This window comes from Athene noctua, chromosome 24 (assembly GCF_965140245.1).
Source record: "Athene noctua chromosome 24, bAthNoc1.hap1.1, whole genome shotgun sequence".
Classification (NCBI taxonomy): domain Eukaryota; kingdom Metazoa; phylum Chordata; class Aves; order Strigiformes; family Strigidae; genus Athene; species Athene noctua.
Window position 1 is genome coordinate 6,865,552 of NC_134060.1, and position 22,340 is coordinate 6,887,891.

The 22,340-nt window shown below is 47.4% G+C and overlaps 1 protein-coding gene across 3 annotated transcripts in view; it reads left to right on the plus strand.

The window, feature by feature from the left end:
* The first annotated feature begins 1,452 nt into the window (after positions 1-1,452).
* HIVEP3 (HIVEP zinc finger 3) overlaps positions 1,453-22,340 on the plus strand; it is a 265,717-nt gene continuing 244,829 nt past the window's right edge. For all 3 annotated transcript variants that reach the window (XM_074925904.1, XM_074925907.1, XM_074925903.1), the window contains exon 1: positions 1,453-1,892. The gene's annotated coding sequence lies outside the window, so the exon portion shown is untranslated. The remainder of the gene's footprint in view (positions 1,893-22,340) is intronic.

The window sequence follows — 22,340 nt, forward strand, 5'->3', positions numbered from 1 at the left end:
GGAGGGAGGGAGCTCTGTGGAGCAGAGCAGATGTGCTGGGTCTCCGTCATCCAGAAAAACGCTTCTTGTTGGCAGCGCAAGGCAACCGTGCGGGTCAAGGTCAAGTTGCTGGCAGGCTGCATCCCTCCGGAGCTAAGCCAAAGTCGTGTGGAAAAAAAAAAAAAAACAAAACAACAACAAAAAAACCCTAAACAACAAACAACCCCGATCCCTAAAAAACCTTTTTCCTTCAGTTTTGATGGCCAGTCCTGTGCCCCCCTGCCCCGGGCTGTGGTTTGCAGAGTGGGGAGCCAGGGAGAACGGGCGGCCGCGGGCAGGCACCGATGCTGGGCTGCTCCTGACATTTCCGCCTGCGAGTGCCCAGCCAATTGGCGAGGCTGGAGCAGCGACACATGAAATATGATGATTTTCTGCTGAAGAGGAGGAGGAGGAGGAGGAAGGGCGGGAGGAGAGGGTGGGAGGACCGCTTGCTCCTGATGGTTTGCATGCCGGGGGCTGCGGAGAGGACTGGCCAGAGAGGAGTGCGGGGTGTGGAGCTGCAGCACCCCGGGGATGGCCCCTCGCTCCCTGACCAGGAGGATGCGATTGCCACCCAGGTGGGCCGGGCGCCGATGGCACCAGGAGAGGCGCGAGGCTGCCGGGGGACGCTGCCGGGGGGTGCCAGGCCTTGGGGACCCCCAGCTTTGGGGGGACCCGGCACCCCCCGGTCCCCGATGGGAGAGCTGGCTCCGCGCTGTGCTGCGGGGAGCTGTGCCACGCACGGGGCCGCCGGCGCTTTGCGGTGCTTGTTAGTGGAGGGCTGAGCTTTTCGGGGGTTTTGGTTCGGTTTTCTAAAAAAACCCGAAATCCCACTCCTGGAAGAATGCTTTATTGCTGTGCCAGGGCTGCTCGGTTCAAACTTTGCAGCCTGATCCTTAGTTTGATGGGAAGCACTTGACAGAGCTCCTCTCTGCATGTCATTAACCCTCTCACACCACCGGCTGGGATGGAAACTGTTAATACCTAAAATTCAGTTGCAACAAATTTAACCCTGATAAGGAGCAGCCGTACAACTCCCTGAATCGCGTCCAGCAGCTGTTCATTTTTATAATGACTATGCATTTATCCAAGAGCTGGGTGGCAAGTTTTCAGTTTATTATTATTCTCCCAAGGGGTGTGTGTGTGGGGGGGGGGGTACCCTATTAAAAAAAAAATAAAATCATATAATAATAATCACGAAGAAAGACTGCTAGTGCAAACCACACCTCCCCCTGCTCCGACTCTGCCTCTGCTGCTGCTTTATTAATTTATTTGCGCTGTGAGTGACAGTCCTCCAGAAGTGATAATTGGTGCACTGTATCTTTAAAAGGTTAAAACCCTTTTCAAAAAGGCCTAGACTCATAGTGGGAAAAGACAAGAGAGGCTTTGGCTGGCTTTGGATCCAGAAAACAGCTGCTGATTAGAGTCTGCGTCTTCGGGCTGAATTTATTACATATTTTTCAGCAGCAGGGATTCTAGGAGGAAGCTTCCGTTTGGGTTTCTTGATCGTGGTTTATTTTTATTCAGAGGAATAACAGAGGAAGGATTTGTTCCGGCTGGAGCATGCTCACAACCTACAAGATCTCCCATTATTAAACTGCCTAGTTTGGGCTTTAATATACATGTGGTTTTTGGTTGGTTTTTTTTTTTTTTTATTAGCGTTATTATTATTTGGCAGCGTGCATCTCTTTTTTTTTTTTTAATAATTTATTTTGAAAGGAAGCTGATCTCGTAATGAGCTTTCTCCTTCCTTACTTGAAACAGGTGCTAATGAAAGAATGCAAATAGCACCGGCTGAGCTGAACATTTCATAAAGAAGGGAACAGCCACCGACCCAAAACGGTCCGGGATCTGCCTGCTGGCACCCAGCAAAGGTAGGCACCGGGGGGTTTGTTTTTTCTGTTGTTCTCTGCGTGAATATTCGCAAATGGTATATTTTCTCCCCCCTCCCTTGCTGCGGGTGCACAACCGGACGGCGAGATTCCATTTTGCCTCCCGAAAGGTGTCAGGTTGCCACCGAGACGCTCGCCCGCTGCACGCCGTGTGCCTCCGTCCCCGCGGGTGTGTGTGCTCCCCGGGCGGCCGGCGCTGCCTGCCGTGCATGGCGCGATGGGCGAGCTCCCCAAGCCCGAGGTAACCTCAGCGGTGTCAGTCAGCCCCACCAGCCTGTAACCCTGTCCCCGCCGTGCTCCCAGCTACTTCGCTGCTTGCTCCTGCTTAATTACCCCTGGCTGTCGCATGAATTTATCGTCGCTTGACAGCAACTTCATTTTCTCCCGAAGTGCATACATTTATTTTTTTATTTTATTTTATTTTTTTTTTTCCTCGCTGGTGGGAGGCAGGACTGGGGGGCGGTGGGAGGCGAACGCCGCATGTGTTAGCGACGTGCAAGCCCGACACGGGTGTGCAGAGGGACACGCGTGGCCGCCGGGCACCCTGGCTGCTGCATCGCTGGAAAAATGGACATGTTGCTCCGTGGGGAGCCTGGGTGACGCTGGGTGCCTGTGCCAAGGCCCTGCTCCGCTTCCATCCTGCGTTTATACTCCCTGCGGAGTAGAACCAGCTGTTACCTGATGCTACAGCGTGTATAAACATATCAAAAACAAAAATAAAAATTCTAAGCCTCATTTTAACAGCTAGATCCCTGCCTATGGCTGAATCCCCTTCTGCCTGCACAAAGCCTGGGCACTTGCTTTTCTTTTTCACCCTGCCTAATTTTATTTACGCGCACTTGAGGCTCGCATTTGGGCAGCGCTGGGATATTCTGCTCGGAGGTTTGTCCTTTGCTGGGGAGCTTGAGTGTTCCGCCGTGCCGGTGGGCTGCCGAGGTGGGGGCCGGTGGAGGCGGCCGCAGCTGCCGGGCGGCAGCCCCATGCAGTACCTGGCCGCGGCTCTCGCTTGGGCTCCCAGTTTCTGCCGTGTTCCCAGAGCTGCGAGCCTGGGCTTGCAGCAGGGACTGCAGTGGCCTCTCCGAGGGCCAAATCCAGCCCTCGCTGGGATCATCCAGCTCCTTCAGTTATAGGAACCTCCGAGGGCAGAATTTAGCCCTTTGTCTGGAAGTTTGTATTTATATTTTGGTGTGTTTGAGACTGTTTCAGCAATATATTCCTTCTCTCTGTCTGCATGCAAGATTATTTGTAGTTTTTTTGCCTGACTGTTAAGGAAAGGATCTGCAAAAAGTTTACCCCAATTAATTATACAAGCCTGAGGGTGGACAGCACATGAAATAAAATACTTATTTTATATAAACAACCCCTTGAGGCTTCCTAGAAAGAGAACTTGTGAATATCTAACCTGACGTAAAAAGTAATCAAAACTGAATATGCGGTCTGGTGTGTCCCTCCCTTTCAAAAGCAAATAATTTTTAATTAGAAGTTTGATATGGGGTTTAAGCAGGAGAATACGATAGAAATATGCTTTGGAGCAGCAGTAGGGGAATACTCCTCTAAGCCTGGTTTTGGCTGGGTAGAGGGCTGCGAGTCCCCTGCCCTCCTGCTATGCCAGAACTGGCAAATCTGAATGCTGACGGGTGCTTGCGACCCCCAGCCTCGTGCTTCGGGATGCAAAGAAAACAGATGTACGGATGTTTCCCCAAACCTCACACTCTCTCGTGCCAAGGCAGAGATGCTCGGCTTGCACCGGGGCTGTGTGGTCCTGTGGGGATGGGACTTCTCTGGTTTTCATGCTGTGCTAATGAAGGAGTGTGCCCGATAATTATTTTTTTTTTAAATTATTTTGGAGACTGCAAATCCTCCCAGCTGCAACAAAATGGGGGTGGGGTGGGGGTGAGGGGGTCAGTCTTTGTTTTTTCCTCCTTTTGGCCAGCTTGCTTGCTTGGTGGGATTTCAGCAAAGCGGTGCCATGTGGGAGCTCACCGCTTGTCTCCAGTCCCGAGCTCTCGCTCTGTTCAGGCTGGTGGGGAACATTTTGCATAAGAAACCTCCCGAGAAAGCCCAAGCAGGTGGTAACTAAGAAGAAGGAGAATGGGAAGGTGGTGTTTTTCCTATCAAATCATCTCCTGTATAGGGCACGGGCTTCCTGCTCTGCTGCCTCTGGGGCCATGAAACCCTTTGTATGCTGCCCAGCCCAGACCCTCCTCCCTGTTTTGCACACCCTCCCAGTGTGCTTCCCTGCAGAGCTGGTGGCATCTCAGTCCTGCCGGGAGTTGCTCTTTTATGAGGTCTCTGTAACACCTTGGGACTGGTGGGTGTTGGTGGCCCTGAATCACTCTTAACTTTTATCCCTTCATCACCTCCTGAGAAAGGCAAATGGAACTGTTGCTCTCCAAGGCACCGGAGCCCAGGTCATCCAACAGTATTGTGCTTGCAAACGATGTTGTTCATTATTTTGCTTGAAACTGTTATAAAACTCCTATAAATGTTCATGACGTGCAAGGTCATGGCTTTGAAATGGCTCTCTAGCTTGGCTCATTTCTGGTAAAGATTGTGGCTGGTCTGTTCAATTGAGTTAATGTAAATGGGGATATTTGCTGGGAATTGAGATAGCTGTTGATGGGCCAAGAAGTTTTATGGACCCCTGGAGGAGTCCAAGTTCAGAGTACCTTAAAGGCCTCTTCAGGTGCACTTTAATTCTGGATTTCCACCTGGCCCTGGCCCGTTCCAGCAATTACCAGAAATCTCAGCTATCTCTGTTCATGACCTGGAGCTGGTGAGGAAGGGATCAGTGCCAGGAGAGCAGGAACATAATATTGACCTAAACCCATCATTTTTAATTGGACCAGCTGGGAATGAGTCTTTCTGCCTTGTGCTGGTAGGAGCACAAACCACTCTAGACTTGTTTGAGGCTAAAAAATATCTCATTTTTCCATGTAAAGCTAAATATCTGCAGCTGGCTTAGTTAAGGCAGATGTATAATGTGGGTTAGTATGGATGCACCAAGGAATAGTACATCCCAGCACGCTGATTTATTTGACTGCTTAAAGGTGCACATTGTTATCAGAAGAGGATCTCCAAAAATATCTAAGAGGGCTGGTTGTTGCTTACCCATATTTAAACATATTACTGACCTTACTGCAAAAGGGATGTCAGAACTCAGAGGCCAAATCTCTTCATTTAGTTCTTTAAAAAGCTCAGAAAGTTATATGCCAAGAATGGAAACGCAGCAGCTATGTAAGTCATGGATTTGCTCAACTCTGATCTCGGTGGTTAACTGAGGTGGGGGGAAAGAAAGCGGCATGGCCTTTTTTGTTCCCATTTAACCTTTCTGCGTCTTACTTTTTCTTCAGTGTGGGAAACAGGGAGGAGGGAGGGGGAGCCATTTGGCCAAGATCTCAGTGTGAGTCCCTGGCAGATTGAAAATACAAGTAATAAGTTTTGACTCTAAGCTCCAACTGCAGACAGCAGAGCTTGCTATTTTTTTTTTTTAGATTATTATTTGCTGGACGGACGGACGCTGGTGCTGTAGGGAAATGCATGGGGGAACATATTTTAGGGGATGGAGAATCCCTGTTGCTAGATGTGTTCTGTTGCATGGATGATCCTTGCTGTGAGAAGCAGGAGCAAGCCCAGCTCCTGGGGGTGTGGGTGCTGTGGTGGGGTCTGGGCTGTTTGGAGGTGAACACCACACTGGCTGCTGTTACTGATGACTTGAATAATTTAACGAGGCACGTTGCATGCAGTGTAGCCAGCTTGGGGTCTCAGGGGACCGCGTGTGAAAGCCCTCGTGGCCAAGGGACACGGGATGCTGCTGGCATCCCCTGGGAGCAGAAGGAGGGGGAGCCCCAGAAATAGCTTCTGGGACGGTCCCCAGGAGGAGCCCAGCTGCTGGTCCCAGCCTGGGGCTGGTCTGGATGGTTTGTTTTGTCCCAGGACACCCCTGACCCTAACGGTCCTTGCTATCTGCCTCTCCCTGCAGCTGGGAGAGGAGGATCCCAGAGCCCTGCCGCTCCAGGACTACTTGCAAGCTCCTTGCATGTGATTCTGATGGGGCTTGAGACCTTCAGATGGGTTGTCCACCCCTCAAACAGCCCAGATTTTCAGTGCAGTGGAGAGAGCCACTTGCTTATGTACCCTCCCATGTGCCATCTTGTCACTCTGGCAGCTCTTGATGAGGGATGCATGGGCATCTTTGAAAGGAGCTTGGTCAATAAAATCCAGTGGAGGAGCCAACCGCAGGTGGCTGGACCATCTCCTGTGTCTCTGGAGGAAGGGCCCAGGGCTGCTGCTGACTCACGGCCCTGGTTTGGGGGCTGCCAGCAAAAAGAAATGAGTAAACCCTGATGTAACAAGTGATCTGCTGAAGATAAGTCACCACAGAATTTATCATTCTGTTAAAGTGCGAGTGAGAAAGGCGAGTGCCACTCGTGATGATGTCAGAGATGATCTCAGAGTCCTTCAAAATACACCTCTGCTACAAACAAAACTTCTAACTCACTTTTTTCAGTTGCCCTTAGAGTTTAAGCATATGTTGTGTATCCCAGTGGGTGTTACTGCTAATTGATGGATTTGAAATCAAAAGGCCTAATATGTTTGAAATAACCAAAGGAAAAATTGATAGAGGTGCAATTGGAGCTCATATGGTCTTTTAAATAAATGGTCATGTGCAAAAGAGCAGACTCCTGGGATGGGCTCAGCTGTGCAAGCATCATTCCTGTTCTGCTCCAGTCTCCTCGTCCCTCTAACCCGCATCAATCCTATGTCATCTGTGTTTCAAAAGCATTTCCAATCCTCACCAGCCAGTTCCCCTTTGCCTGTGTGTTTTAGTCCATGAAAATAAATTTATCATCCCTCATCTCTCTCCTTATGGCCTTTACCCGATTCTGTGTTGGTTGTCAAAGTCACTGCAATCCTGTATATTGCAGCCATGTTCCCATTCACCCCATTTTTGGTTGCTTTAACTCATATTTTCAAATTACAGATTTTTTGTGGTCCTGCCATCATAGTGAATTTTATGGGAGAGTGAAAATTGCTGAGCCAAACTGGTTGTTCTGCTTTTAAGAGCTGTTTAAAAGCAGTTTGGCCAGGTTTTTTCTGAAAATTCTTTGCTGCAGTGAATCTGTTGCTAGAATTGTATTCTCCAGATGACCCTGTGCAGCAGGGACGTCTCCAGCAAGTGCAGGCAACGTCTACTTTACTGATAGTTGCGTTTGATTATAACTTTGATTAATTCATTGAGCAGTAATTTTATTCAGTGGAAAAAAAATCTGCTACCTGGCAAGAGAAGGACGTATACTGTGCACCCATGGCAGATTAAAGAAAAATATTTAGAGTGGCTTCATGTCTCCAAACAAGATGTGGTGCCGTGCCAAGAGAAAGCAGTGTGAAAAGTGGCTGAGTGGGTCAGACCACCCAGTACAGGGCGTGAAAATTGCTCCTGGGCCAGCTTCCACAGCGATGGGAAGGTGGGTCAGTGTGTGTGCAGCGTGTGGGCTGCAGGGTGCATGGGGACAGTTGACAGCGCAGGAACCACAGACTTGAAATAAATAAATAAGGTAACGAATGGAAGATGTTGCTGTTATAGCCAAGTGAGGGTTTTTTTTGAGTGCTGAATATATACCTGGCTTGGTTGATGCTGAAGTACATGCTTCTCAGTCGGGGCAGAAATTGTTTTACTCCTCAATAATGCTGTGGATTAAGCATCAGTGGGTTTTAGTTTTGCCTTGTAGAAGCCATGGGGACCTGGAAGCAAAAGTCATGTTGAAGGTTGCACTCCTGAATTGCCTAGCATATGAAACTGTCTTCATCCAACGCGTGCTCGTGTGTCCATGGAACAAGGCAGGGGTGCATGCTTCCCCAGCGCATGGGGATGGTTGATGGTTGGGTTGATGCTACCCAAGGTCTCTTGCGTTTCCCTGCACTACCGGCAGTTTAAGAGAAGAAAGGCTCCTTGTTTCTGTTTTTACAGAAATGTATCACCCCATAAGTCAAAAATTTTGTTCCTTGGCTTCAGTTCCTTGCTGGCACCTCAGCAAATGCCAGTGCTGTGGGCATTTGGGTGGCATGGGTGTAGCTGGCATGCTGCTGAGCGGGAAGGTGCTCTTGCTGTTTGTGTAGGGTCCAGCTACGTGGGACCATGGTCTTGGTGGAGATTTCAGGGTGCGAGGTCATACAGAGTAGGTGATAAAATTGGAAAGTAGATGCCCTTCAGTGAACTGTGCAAAGCCAGGGAACTTGAGCAGTGCAGAGCGGGCGGTGTGTTTGGTTGACCATGGGCCATGAAGCAGAAGTCTGGGCTGTGTTCATGGGGATGCTGCCGAGAAGAGCTCGTTCATCTCTTATTGTATTTCCATGCTCCAATTTCAACACCCCTTTGTCAACTGGCAGGGATCAATTATGCAAATAACAAGGCATTATGGTAATGTAAGTAACAGCAGGACTCAGAAGTGTTCTAGAAAACTTGCACAGGGAATATCAAGAAGGTAACTAAATTCCCAAAATAGATAATTTAGCTGGAATTTGGCTTATTGATGAATGCAGGAATGTGACAAGTTATGATAAAGCTATACAAAAACTCTGTGATTTGTATGCCTGCCAGCTGGCAGGACCTGTATTCCTTTTGCCATTGAAATTTTGGGGTGCAGTGGGGACATGTTCCCTCCTGAGTAAATCAGTGTATCAGTTCTGGCGTTGCCTTGCACTTCCCAGCGCTGTCTCCTGGTGTGATGCTATCGCTTCTGAAGATTTTGCAAGTCATTTATGATAATCCTCAGATAGGGAGGGCTCTAAGGAACCTGTAGTTAGCCTGTATCCATAGTTATTCTGCACTTTGTTTTGGGATGCTGTGTACACTTTTGAGGCATGAACTCATCCCTGAGCAGTCTATTGTTCCTTACAGAGGAAAAGGTTGGGTAAATTGAAAATCAAGAGGCTAATTTTCTCAGCAAACTGTACATAACAGGTTTCTGTTGCTTCTGTTGCTATTTCTGTCAGCATTTATGTATTTTTTTCTCAGTCATTTGGATTTTGCTCAGCGTTTGCCATTGCAGAAGCTGCTCAGGGACTGATGCTGTCTGAAGAAGCATAGTCCCAAGTCAAAAATGCATTTTAGGATAAAAAAATCTTGATTAGGAGGAAAACTTACTTGGTTCTCCATGACAGAATAACCATAAAACGAACTTGGTACTCAAAGGCAAACTGCAAAGGTGGAGGAGGGGGAAGAGGATGCCTACATTAATACCGCATAAAGGTTGCAAAGTTAAGCAATCAAAAGATGGAATAAGAAAGCGTTAGGTTGAATATGTAATCGTAACTTCCCTTTGTCTGTGTGGTGTTTATCAAAGAGAATGCAATCTTGTGTTATTTACAACTTTCAATAAATAGATATTTAAGATAAGCTCGATCATGTAATTAAAGACTTTTGACACATGGCCAGATGCTCTGCCTTTATGTTTGTGTAAATGAGAGCAGAGGGTGGCTGCGAACCACAGTGCCTGTGCTCAAGTGGCTAAAAAAAAAAAAGGCTCTTTGTCCCAATGTAACTGCATTTGCTGCATCTAGATGGCATGGAGGGATGGGACTGTCCCCTCTGCAGGGCAGAAAGGGAAGCTGAGAACTGTAGTGATCTAACTGGCTAAAGGACAGTAGATGTGTTTCTGCAACTGTTTATAGAAGGTGTGCCCCCAAGCAGGAGACTTGCCCTGATTTTCCAGGCAGCGTTTCGGGAAGGAAATTCAAGCTCCCCAAGGGACGGGTGGTGACTCCGTCCTTGCGGCTGAGTGCTGAGCTCCAGGAGTGGCGCCTGAGCTTTGCTCCAGGCTCCTCATCTCACGGGCAGGGTGGGACCGAAGCTTTGCTCTGGGGCTGAACCCCAAGGTCTGGAGCAGACGTTGCCCCAGCAGCCTGCCCATGCCCTGTGAGAGGGTGACACTGCAGAGCTGGTGCTGGTGCAGCGTCCCGCTGGGGTAGCGGTTGCAGAGCCCATTGTGCAGGGTTGGAGCAAGATCCAGAGCATACATCTCATGGAGAAGTGACCTCTGGGGACTTCGGGGATGTTCTGAGCCCAGTGGGACCTGCTGGGGAAGAATTAAGGAAATGAAAGTGTTCCTTGCAGCTAAGAGCTCTACACCTCTGCAGGATGGGTAGTTAACCTGAAGCCTGGGGCTTGAGAAAAAAATGTACTTGAGGGGGGATAATTTTGTGCTGCAAAGATGCAGATGAGAGTGGAACCCATCCTGGCCTCTTGGAAGAGCCTTCCTGGCCCTTGTGTGTCCCCCTTTGCACCCTCTGCAATACACAAGTATTGCTTGAGGCAAGTACCTGCGTGGCTCGTGGGGTCTTGTTATTGAGCTTTTCCAGCGCCACGTGAGCACCTTGGATTTCGTATCCCCAGAGACAGCTCTGGGCTTGCAAATGGGTGTAATCCTAAGAAAAGCATGACAAGGGGTGCTGTACTTTGGTGATATAAAGCTGGAAATAAGAGTAGTAGAAAGGAGGAGAGGAAAGATGAATTTGTAAAGTTTATATAGTGGCACGTTGTCTACTTTTTCTTAGCAGGGTGGAATTGTTTAATTAAGTTTTTGTGTAATTTCCTGTGGTACCTTATTTCTTTTTTTTTAAACAAGACAGGGTTCTAGGTGCTTGTAACTACGGCTTGCCACTCTTCTCAGACTTATGGAATCATCCATAAACTCAGTATTTGTAACTTCGCACTGACTGACTTTGACTTTTAGTGTTGTAAACAAAATAGTTTACTCCTGTATGCATATTTCTGCATTTGCACTATACTAAAATCCATGAAATGGTACAACCAGCTCCCCACAAACAATCACACTTGCTTTTTGGGGAATGTTTTTTGGTAGTCTAAAACCTTTTTAAAACCTTAAAGCTGCATAAGCAGCTTAAACCAATCTAAAGCCTTAGATCATTTTAAACGGCTTGTGCCAATAATAAGGACTTAGATTATCTTAAATACCTTAAACGGATCTAAAGCTTTAGTGAAAGAATTTGGCCAGTCTCAGATTTGGTTGATTATTTGATTGATTTCCCAGGAATGTTGGTCACCACTGGGTGACTCTGCCCAACACTCCTTGTTGGAAGATGCCCTGATTTTCTCTGTCTTGTGATATTTACACTTTGGCGATTTGATGCTTTGACATGTGAACACAGCAGCAAAATCTGAATCTGTAACCTTAACTCTGCCCTCATGCTTAGGTTATAATCATCTGTAACTTCTGTACATGGCCCTGGGTTATTTTGGCTAAATATGTATCTAATTCGCAGGAGAAAATGAATTCTATTACACCAGTTGAGGATTTTCAAAGAATCATGTGTGCCTGAACTGCCCTTTTCAGTCTGGATTCTTATAAATTGCTTATATAGCTTTGAAAATCCCTTCTTAAGATGTGGTAGCTTAATTAAACCTCCTTAAAAATATACATAAACAGAGGAATGTGTCCAGACTGTGATTTAGGTTAATTTGGACATTCTCTACTTATTGCCTGCTCCTCACTACCACATCTTCATGGTGTTAACGTAGGGTCTAATTTGTCCTTCATTTTTGCAAGGGAAAATCGTAACTAACTCAGGCTTAAAGAGTTGGGGGCTTTTGGTTTTTTTCCTAAATTAAATTAGTTGGAGTTTGACTTCCACACCAGCCAGCCCTGAAAGGCTGAGTGATTTGCTTTCCCTTAGAGCACAGTGGCACTGAAGCTTTTCTGAAAGCTGAAGGAGCAGCAGCCCCAGGAATATTCTCTTTAGGAGATACACTGATAATAACACTACAGCTGTAAGAAGACACCGTCAGGGAAATTTTACGCTCGAACTCCTTAGCTGAGAAAGGGAGCCGACACGCTTCCCTCCTGCTGAACTCTTGGATGCGATTTGTACAGCCAGGTAGTTTCTGCTCCCCCTCGACCTTCTGGCAGGTTGGGCTGTGACATTGCTCCAGTCCCACTCGTGTCCTCGCTGCTTTGGCCATGCAGAGTGAAATTTATCTTCATCGTGAGCGCCATGGCAAAGAGAATTTGTACTAAAACAGGTGGTTTTTTGTGGCGGCGCACGCAAAGTAGTGTTAACCTTAAGCTGTCTTCTCTGTTACTGTGTATGATGTAGTATTGGTACAGACCCAGATAAATTGGAGATGAAAATGTGACAGTTCATAGGAAAAACTAACTTGGAGCAAAGCTGGTATCTCCATCCGTCGGCCTCATGGGCTCTGCCATGTGCAATATCAGCTTTTCAATCTGTCCTGCAGATCGGTAAAACAGATGCACACAGATCTCTGACATTAGGAGGAGACAGTACTTTAGGACTTCCACGTATGAGAACTGTTTTAACTTGCGAGAAACTTTAGAAAACTAAGAAAAACTGTAAGTTTAATTTTTAGATACGTGGCTGTTTTTTCAGGCTCGGGTGTTAGATTGCTAACGCAAGTTACTCAGTTCAGCTGCTAATAACTTCTGGTCTCCTTCATTTTATTCAGTTAATAAATTAATGTATTTATTATTCATAGAAATAGTAGGTGAGCACTTGCTTGAAGGTGAATTGCTTTCTTTCAGCCTGCCAAGCTCTGAATTCTCTTGTAGATAGTATCAGTCATACTTAGAGCAAGTAGCCTGAATGCTACCTTGGTATCTGTCAGAATATCTAGAGGAAAAGTCTGGGATTTTACAAAACACCTATTTTTAAAAAAAGTAAATTAACAAAAACCCAACCTAAAATACATCCAGAAACTCCTGGGGGATACACAGTGCTGGCGATTTCAGTCCAAACCTGGCTCCTCGACCAGCTCACTGTGGGTGCAGCTCTCTAGTACATAATTAATAAAGTTCCTTTCCTTTCTTAGAATATCTGGCCCAAGGAGTTCAGGATTAAGTTTGCTAGAAATGTAAACACATCGCAGCTGGGTAAACCGCAGCTGAATCAGGGCAGAGAGCAGAGCAGCCTTTTAAATCTGATTTTCTTTCCTTTCTGACTGACTTTCCCTGTCTATAACCTGGTGACTGGGGCTGGGTCTGCCTCCGTGGATGTCCTGCACAGCCGTGCACCTTTGCACCTACACTCTCAGTGCCCTTCTCTGCTTGGGTGAGGTGTGGGGTGCTGGTCGCTGTTGGGCTTTCTCCTCTGGTTGCAGAGTTGGGCAGGAGTGAGCACTGGTTTTGGAGCTGGACTGGTGCGTTTGTTCCCTCCTGTGGAAACCCAAGAAGTGCCTGTTTCCTTGCTAATGACAACTTGACGCAATGTCTCTTTTACTCAGCTTAGCCATTTTTACCTTTTTTACCCTCAGTTTGCTGGAAGCTCCAGAGTGCTCTGAGCTCCCCTGCCTCTGACTGGAGGCTCAAAGCAAAAATAAGGAAGCTGGTGCAGGTATCTATCCCCTATAGCAGCTTCTTACTCTCAAAGCTACACATCCTGTATTCTGTGCCACTGACAGAAATATGAAAGGAAACGTTTCCTAAAGCCAATATTAATAGAAAAACAAGGGAAGGAGCTTTTTTTTTCTTCCCCATGATATGTTTCCAGTCCCCTCTCACAGTTACTAGGTCTAGCACACATGCAGGCACCCCAGTTGCAGAGCCCCATCGTGCAACATGTGACAGAAACCTGAGGATGCAGATGAACAGAGACTGGGCAGAGGGGTCTGCAGGACACCCCAGGCTTGGACCTTTTCTGTCTCTGCATCCCAGAGATAAAACAGAAATAATCTGTTTTTTCCACTGCCGCTCACAGCTAGAGACAGGAGTAGCCACCAACCTGTGCTAAAGCCAGAATTAAATGGATTTAATCTAGACAGTGCAGTGCTCGGTGTGGGTCACCCCAGGGCTTCTGGCAGCCCCCATGTCCCCCCTTTGCTTTGCTGGGGGCCATCACGCTGCCAGGCACGACCCTGAACCTGGGAGCAAATGCAGATGAACTGGGTATGTGACAAGTGTTGTTCAATTCTGTGCCAGCCATTATGGGATGCGGAAAATAATTCGGGGGTATATGGAGTTGTAGCAAAGAGCCCAGCTGCCTGATGTAGGCAGTCAAGGTGAGAGATTTCCATCTTTCCTTTCTCCCCAGTTTGCTCACACATACGCAGACTGCAGTGGTACAAACAAGTTGGTGTTAATCCACCCAGTAACTGCATCTTCCTTGGAAGGGGCCCCAATTTGCAAAAGCATCACCATCCAGGACAGCATTTAAGCATGTGCTTGCCTGTAAGTGTGTGTTTAATTGCCATCCTGGATAATGTTGTACTTAATCATGTTCCTAAATGTTTTTCTGATTCAAGGCCAGTGTTGGCATCCTGCATGTTGCCCCGCCATGTGGAAAGCTGCTGGTGGTGGATGCAGCATCCCAGCCCCAAGTAGCATGAGTAGGCATTAGGTGAGTTATTGCCATTGAGGAAATGAGCAATGTGTAGGGAAGGAGGTTTGAAGCTCCCCGGTAAAGAAAAGATCTGTGTTATTTAATGGGGTAAACTGGTGAATACGGTGAGCTGCCCAGGGTGATAAAACAGACGGCGTTTGTAGCAGCAAAGGATTTGTAACATCAATAGATTTGGGTGAGGATTAATTTCACTTTACAGCTCTCAGTGACTTGCGGCAACTCCTTAGCCCCATTAGTTTGGTGACTTAGTCAGCAGCTCAGGGTTTCTTTCAGACTTCTTAGAAAGCTGAGAAGTGTTTGTGTATGCCCAGGCACAGGCGGGAGGAGAAGTGTGTGTGGAGAAGTGTGCGTGTTCAACAGAAATGTGCGGGATGTCCAGCAGAAATGCTGAGGGCTTATACCTGCCTGGGCACTGGCTGCAAAAATCTGTGCAGAGCAGTGAAATGTGAAAGCAGAGTATTTCCAGTATCAGCTTAAACTCCCTTTCCTCCACATTAAAACCTCAGAAGTTGTGTGGTGTGTATACCAGGAGCAGCAGCAGGGTGTCCTAGAGAGCTGCTGAGGGGCCTGGGCTGCAAACACCCGTGTGTCTGTACCGCAGACACCCTGGCAGGATACGTCCCTCCTCTCCTTCCTTCTCTTGCTGATAGCTTTGCTGAAGGCTGTTTGCAGCCCAAATGCAACTTTATGCAAAAACTGCTGATGCTGCAACAGAGCTGTGCATCGTACTCAGAAAAGTTCCTCCTGGTGTGGGACGGTGCCATGATGTGCCTCCAGGTCCTGGTGTGAGTCACAGCATCACACTGTTTCTCTGGGATGCCTGTTACTGACCCCGTAATATATATATTTTTGAAGATAAAACTCAGGGCTGCATCAGGGCTGCAAAGCTTGTGAGTTGCAGAGCCAGGTGGCAACCTGGCACCTTCTCCAGGAGATGGGAGCACTGAAGAAGTAAGCTGTGCCACCACGATGCACAAAGACCCCATTTGTCAAAGCTTTGCTGCCTTTTCCTCCTCTCTGTATGGAGGAGAACGGTGCATTTTATGACTGGCCAGGTTTTATGAGGCCAGCTATGTTTGGTCAGTGCACCAGAAGGGTTGCCAAAAACCTTATGTCAAAACTGGGGACTAGCCTCTCTGGTGTTTGGATGTGGGGAATTACAGCTAATGAATTCCCAACGTTACTGGGCCAGACATGAGCACGAGAACGAGTGGGCACAAATTAATGGAAGGTTTGGGCATGTCAGGAATTTAGGTGGAGTTTTTTTTATGCAGAGAGGTTGGTGTGTGAACCAAATTGCAGTGGGAACAATTAATATAAATTATTTTTAAAAGTGTTTGGACGTAAGGACAAACTTGGAGATTACAGCTGATAACTTCAAAGAGGAAAATCACTCCATTTGCATTTTATGTCAGGAAAAAGAACATTACTTGCTCTGGAAAGGAGTAGACTTGGGGAGTATGTGAATATTTGAAGTCTTAAGAGAAACTGGCTGCATCTCCTCTTTATGCTGTCATAAAACTGGGACAAAGAGGTCACTTTGTCACTAATGGGCAGTGCATTTAGAGCCAGTGAAAAGAAATATCTCAGACAGTGTGCAGGATATAGTGCAGGAGGAAAAATGATGAGATGGGATGAGGTTTGGGTTGCAAAATGGAGATTCACCTGTTCATCGGTGAGGTTAGATGACTTCTGTGAACATCAGGGAGGAATTTCCTCCTCCTGGAGGGTGTACAGGAGCGATTGGTAGTTGGGTATGGCCCTGTTTCACCTGCCTCAGGGATTTGTCACTGCCTCCAGGAGAAGCTCAGCTGGTGGGTCAGTGCCTTATCACTTCATTAGCCTGATCCTCCATTTCTGTTCTCCCAGCCATGATAAGGGAGGGTTAGTTGGTGGCATGTGAGTGTGGCTTGGTTCCCTTCTTCCAGTTTCTGCTGCACTCTGGGTTGTTGTCTGGATTGAAAACACTCACATGAGCCTCAGCTCCATTGAGGTGAGGTTAGGTTACACACAAACGCAAACCAAGAAACTTCACGTCAAAACCCATGCTTTCATGCTAGGCGGCGTGGTGTCTCAGTGGTGATGTTGGTTGTATGGTGGGTGTCTTGCAGCGTGGGGGCCATCCCAAAGATGCTGTCCTTAGCCTGTGGGATGCTCCTGCTGCTCTTCAGTTGGCTGGACTGTAACAAATCACAGAAGGCTCGATCAGCTCCTCTTGTTAAGCTTCGTTTGCTGCCAGCACAGTCCCTCCCTTGCCACCCTTGCAGCGAGTCACACAACATGCAGGAACTGACTGTGATCTGCAGGCTCTGAGCCAGGGATGATGTAGGTGAACCATGATGCTTGGCCAAGAAGGAATACATGGCCTACACATATTGCAAATGCCAGACCAGAGACTGGGCTGAGCGATGCATTTGCCAGTACAGGGGCCAAAAAAGGTCCTGGGAACTGGTTAGGGCAGGCAGGGACACAGGCAAGTGGCAGCAAGATTGTGTTAGCATCAGGAAGAGGATTAGGCAGGCAGGGAGGGCAGCTACACACCTGTGGGCCCACTGCATGAAGCTGCAAGGGTGAAGTCCTCTAAGTGAGAGATTTAGGAGGCTTGAGATGCTCTTGCACCTCGCATACCTTGTATCATCTTTGTATTATAGCTCTGGTCTTTGTTTTCTTCAACCCATCTCTCTGGAGTGGCGCTGCCAGAACCCGCTGTCCTGTTCCCAGGTGGTGGGATTTGAGGACACAGTGGGAAATGGAGCCTCCTTGGCACGGAGAATCGGTGCAGTCTCTTGCAAGCAGCCAGCCATTGTTGTTTATGTCTGAGTGGCAGTGTGAGGCAAAATTTGTCATGACTTTGAGAAGCACTGCTGGAGCTAAGGAAGTGTATTGGTGATGTCAACATGCCAGAGGAAGTCCTGAGGGGGTTACCTGCCACTGAGCTGCAAGTTAGAAGAAACTTCCATGCTTTAGTGAGGCCAAAAACCTTAAAAAGAATGAAAAAAACAGGGGACAAAGGGAATAGATGCATTATTTGCTGATAAAATAACATGTCGGGGTTTTGTCCCAGCTGTTTTACAAGGCGGGACACCTTGCAGAGTCCATTTTTGCCTCTCCCAGCCCCAAGGGAGACATGGTGCAGTGGTCACTGGGGAACAGAGATGGGATTTTGTGTCCTCTTCCCTGCTTATAGATGAAAGCCCTCAAAACCCTGCCATGTTCACATGGGAACAGGGTGAGAGAGATTACGTCCATCTTACTGGAGAAACTGGGGTGTCAAGAGGTGAAACCTGGTGCCACAGGGCGGCTGCGGAGCAGGGGATTGCATTTGCACCCTGGATTTGCAACCAGGTTTTTTAACCCAAAGATCCCCTTAACCTTTCCATGGAGGCAGGGCACAAGCTGTCCCTTTATTTTTGCTGTTAGTCTCTATAATGGGAATTTAATACTCTCTGGGCTCTCTGCCGTTCTGCAACAGAAAACTATATTGTCAGAATAACTCCCTGTGTGCAAAATAAAATTATATTCTGTCTTTTTTGGTACAGTGGAAATGGCTTGTCTTCCCCAGCTTATGTTTTTGCATGCTTTCCTTAGGGAGGTACCTAAAATCTTTTAATTATTGACCGTGTAGCACAGGGCAGAGTGACATTATTTGTCAGTAATACAATACCAGAGGAGCTGCCCTCCTCGCTCTCTAATTTTCCAATAAGCAAATTGAACCCCGTGCAGTGCTGTGTTCAACCAGGCCTTTTCCTTTACAGCCTCCCATACCCCTGCACGATGCTTGTATCCCTCCCATTGTGCAAGCAATAAAGCAAAGTTTAGCAAACGAAGCTCTGTCCTCCGCAGGGTGACTTTGTCATGGGACAGCCTCCCTCGGAAGGAGAATTTAGGTTGATGAAGCTCGGCTGTATCATCTCTGCTGTAAGGCTGCATGGATGGTTGTGTGGATGTTGATCCTGTGCTTTGTGAAAACAAATTGGAGGAGTCCCGAGCGTGCCGCTCAGGGTCTGCTCACCCTGTTAGTTAGGAGATGCCCTGTGGTTAGTCCCAGGCGGGAGGCTGGCGTCTGTGTGGGTGCTGCGCTGGAGCTGAGGTGTGAGAGGACACCTAGCTCCCCTTGGTGGTGGTGGGGAGCTCCTGGGGATGGCTTGTAGGTGGCGAGTTGGGTACGTTTGGTGGGGGTTAGTGTCTCTGCGTGCTGGCCATGGCACCCTGGCAGCAGCAGGAGGCTTTCAAATATGTTTCCTAAACACTTTCATGCCAGTGGCTTTGGCCATCTTTGTGGCACACATGTAAGAAGATTCAAAGCACAATATTTATTTTTAAATTTTCAGAGTTAGAAGATAGTTATGCTATTCTGAATTATGCACAGACATTACTGTTTTCTTAGGCTTTACAGGGCAGTGTTGCCTGGAGGCCAGATCAGTCCCATGGCTTTGCAGCCCATCCAGGCGTGTGGTCACAGATAACTCCTCACTCCCGTGAAACAAAACTTAAACCATGAGCCGTAACGGGTAGAAAAGAAAAACAAATGGGAAAGAGTTGCAAGGTTACAAGTGGTAGGACATTAAGGAAAACATGACTGTGCAGAAGGATGGAGCAGGTAGGAGTATTGTTCTCTGCAGAATGAAAAAGTGAAGACATCAGTAAGACCCATGGGCTATCTCAGAAAGTTTTCTAGAGTAGAAAAAGTCAAAAATAATTCAATTTCCTGAAAACTCTATCTTCCAAGTAAAAGGTTTTGCCCTTTGTGTTAGTGTGCCCATAAATATGCTTTTAACTTGGATTTTTATTAAAATACCAATGTTCCATAGAAAGCTTATATGTTCTGGGCAACTTTCTTCTAAGCCCACAAGCAGCTAATGCTTGCTTTTTCATCCTTTGTGGCACATTATCCTATATACTATAACACTAAATACTGTTGCTTATTCTTGTAAATGCTGTGGTGTTCCTGGTATCTTAGTAAGCTCTTGGCTTTTACTTTTGTGACACTGCCAATGGAGTAATAGCTTTTTTTTTTTTTTTTTTAAAAAGTGCCTTTTCTTTTAAATACCTAATGCTGTCTTTGAGTGTTATTCTCCATCATTTTCTCATTTACCCCTGCAAAATGAGGTAACAACCTGCCAGAGCAGAATGGTATTATATTTTTATATACATTTTTATTTTAAGTATTAAAAATACATTTTTTTTCCCCAAAAGCATAAGGCTGGAACAAAGGAGAGCAAAAATTTTTAATTTCTTTCTGCAACATCCAGAAAGTTCACTGTATTGAATACACTGTTTGTGCTGGCGGTACTGGTTGATCAGAGGAAATAACCGCAACAAGGCTTGTTGCAAGGGCAAGTCAAATTGCCGTGGTGTGCTGAAGAAGTCGTTGTGGCTTAAAGAAGCTGCATTCAAACCAGGGAGGGGTTTATATATATATGTTTTAAATACAATTACTTGCTGTCCTCCAAATTACCCCGACTGTGCGCTCCTGAGTGAGGCCTCACCAAAAGCTCGTTGCTGAAGGGTGCTTCTGGAAGGAGCACACGCTTCCTGCAAGGTACAGCATGTACGCAGCAATTATGAGTTTTACATGCATGCAAATGGGGAGCAGTGGTTTAGCCTCCAGACTGCGACTGCTACCTTCTCCCGCCGGTGGCTGTGAACCTCCTTCCTAGCAAAGTAGGTCTTGAGCATCTGCAGGACTAATAAGCTAGAAAACAGGCCCCGGGGAAAACCCCTCTCCCTCCCTCTTTTTCTTTTTCTTTTTTTTTTTTTTTCTTTTTATTTTTCAGTGCATTGAGCAGAGATTTGCAAGACAAAAGCGTTTTCTTTGCATTGTGCATTTTGTTTTGTGTCTCTGGGTTACATGGAAACACACCTGCCATTTTACTGCTTCCTGCAGCAGATGCAAATAGAGCATCCTCTCAGGAAAATGTTACATCCCTTAAAATAAACTCTGCTGCTCAGTGATGCGTATTGTCTCTGGTTTCATGCTGGAATGTGTCTGCAAAAACAGAAAGCCACAGGACAAAAATACAGTTGCCCACTAGTAGTAAAGAGGGGTTTCTATGAAAGGTGCATGCAGACTGCTGCTGTTTCAGTGCAGCGGTGGTTGGGGGTGTGGGTTTTTGTTTTTCTCGCTCTCCTTCCTCCTTTCCCTCCCTGTTTGGCCCCGCAGAGCCCCTTGCCTGGCTCTGTGCCCACACGCCGTGCTGCGGGCTGTGATGGGCAGTGCTGCTGCCTTCAGCCGCCCCTTGGCCCTGGGTCTACAGCTCAGCAGCCTCCATGGGACTGCCCAGGATGAAGCTGCCTTGCTGCTAGCATCTCCTTTTTTCTTTTTTCCCCCTCCTTTGCCATTAAGCCTAAAACCCCTAATAGGACAGTTGGGGATAGCTTGAATGGGTGAGAAGTTTTATTGCTTTTGGTTTCCTCACCCCAGAGCCAGACCGTGTGTGGTACATGGAGACCTTGAAACCTGCCTGATACTGGAGTTTCACTCTCAGTTCATCAGGTGACTGCAAAAATGAATAAAGGTTCTTTCAAGGGTAGAAAAACCAAGAGGAGGAGAAGCAGCTCCTATATGCAACTGCAGCAGCCGAGGCGTGCAGAGCAGGGCACTGGGCGGGTGCGGAGTTTGGAGCGTGCAGTTCTGCACATCTTCTCTACAGAGGTCTCTGAGCATCAGCTGCCACCTCAGCTACACATTAGTACAGCAGGGCTTACTTTTTTTTTTTTTTTTTTGTGGTGGCAGCTAGGCGTGGATTTACTGTCATTTGCAGTGGGCATTCCACGCTGCAGGATGTGGAGGCGGGGAGAGATGCGTAGATGCTCAGGGTTTATCACCTGAAAAATAAGTGGCTGAGTCACTGAAGAAGCTTTGCCATCCTTAAAATCATAGAGAAGATTTGCTGCCAGCATTGGTTCAAGACAAAAAGTTGTTAAAGCTTAGATAACCTACCTGGAGGTCACAGTGGTTGTCTGGAAGTATTGGCTGGATTTGGTTTTGGTTCTAATAAAAATAACTTTTGGTCATCAAGTGATGAAATGGTTGGTAGGGGGAAAGACAGATTTGCATGGGGATAAGGATGGATCTGTCAGGAACAGAGAAGTTTCTCCAAGGTGATGTCAAATGGCAGTGTTGGATATGAGAGGAACAGTATGGCCAGGGGGAGAGGAGGAGTCTCATGGCCCCGGAGTGTCTTGGGACACAGCACAAGGGAAGAGCTTAGAGGGGACTCTGCAGGCAGGACAGTTTAGGGAGGGCACGGAAAAAGAGGTGTTAAGGGTATCTGGGTAGAGAAGGGAATGAGTAGCAACAACCATAATTGATGAAAATTACTGTTTAGAGAGTCTTGAGGTTTTCAAGAGGCTGCAGACTCGTGAAGGACAATCTTCTGTGGGGCCAAGCTCTTCGGAGGCGCCAGGAGGGAGAGCTGAGCCGGGATTCCGTGGTGGGATGGGCCAGGCGGCGGGCAGGGCTCCCTGGGGAGAGCTGGGTTGTGCAAAGGAGAGCTCACAGGTGTGACTGTCACAGTGTCTGTTTTCACAGCGCATGTTTTTCTTGGCTCCTGAGCGTAGGAGAGGGGTACCGGGGCATGCCTCCCCATGCTGACAAGAATTCCCCTCAAGGCTTGCTGGGTTCAGGTGTCTTTTCCCCAGAATTGCTGTTGGATTGCTGCAACTTGCTGCTGTTTTTCCCCTTCTGTCCCTTGCTTTCAGCTGGCAGCATCCCATCCCTGCCTGAGCAGTGCCTGTGTGATCAGTCCTGCCAGGCAGAGGTGTGCTGGCTCTGTGGCTCCTTTTCACACCCTAATCGGGTGTGTGGGGGCACAGCACAAACTCTCTTATGTTGGGTAACTCCTAAGAATTTAAACTGATTGCCATAGGCTGACCCTTGGCTTGCGCTGGGGTAACTAGAAGCCAGATCTCTTTGGGAACACTGTTCTTAATGTGCTGTGCAGTCCGCTGAGAAGTGGGGGGCTTGTCCCTGAGTGATTGCATGTGCCTTTCATTTCAGCGACGAGCATTTATCCATCCACACGTGGGACTGGCTTCTTTCTGCGTGCAGTG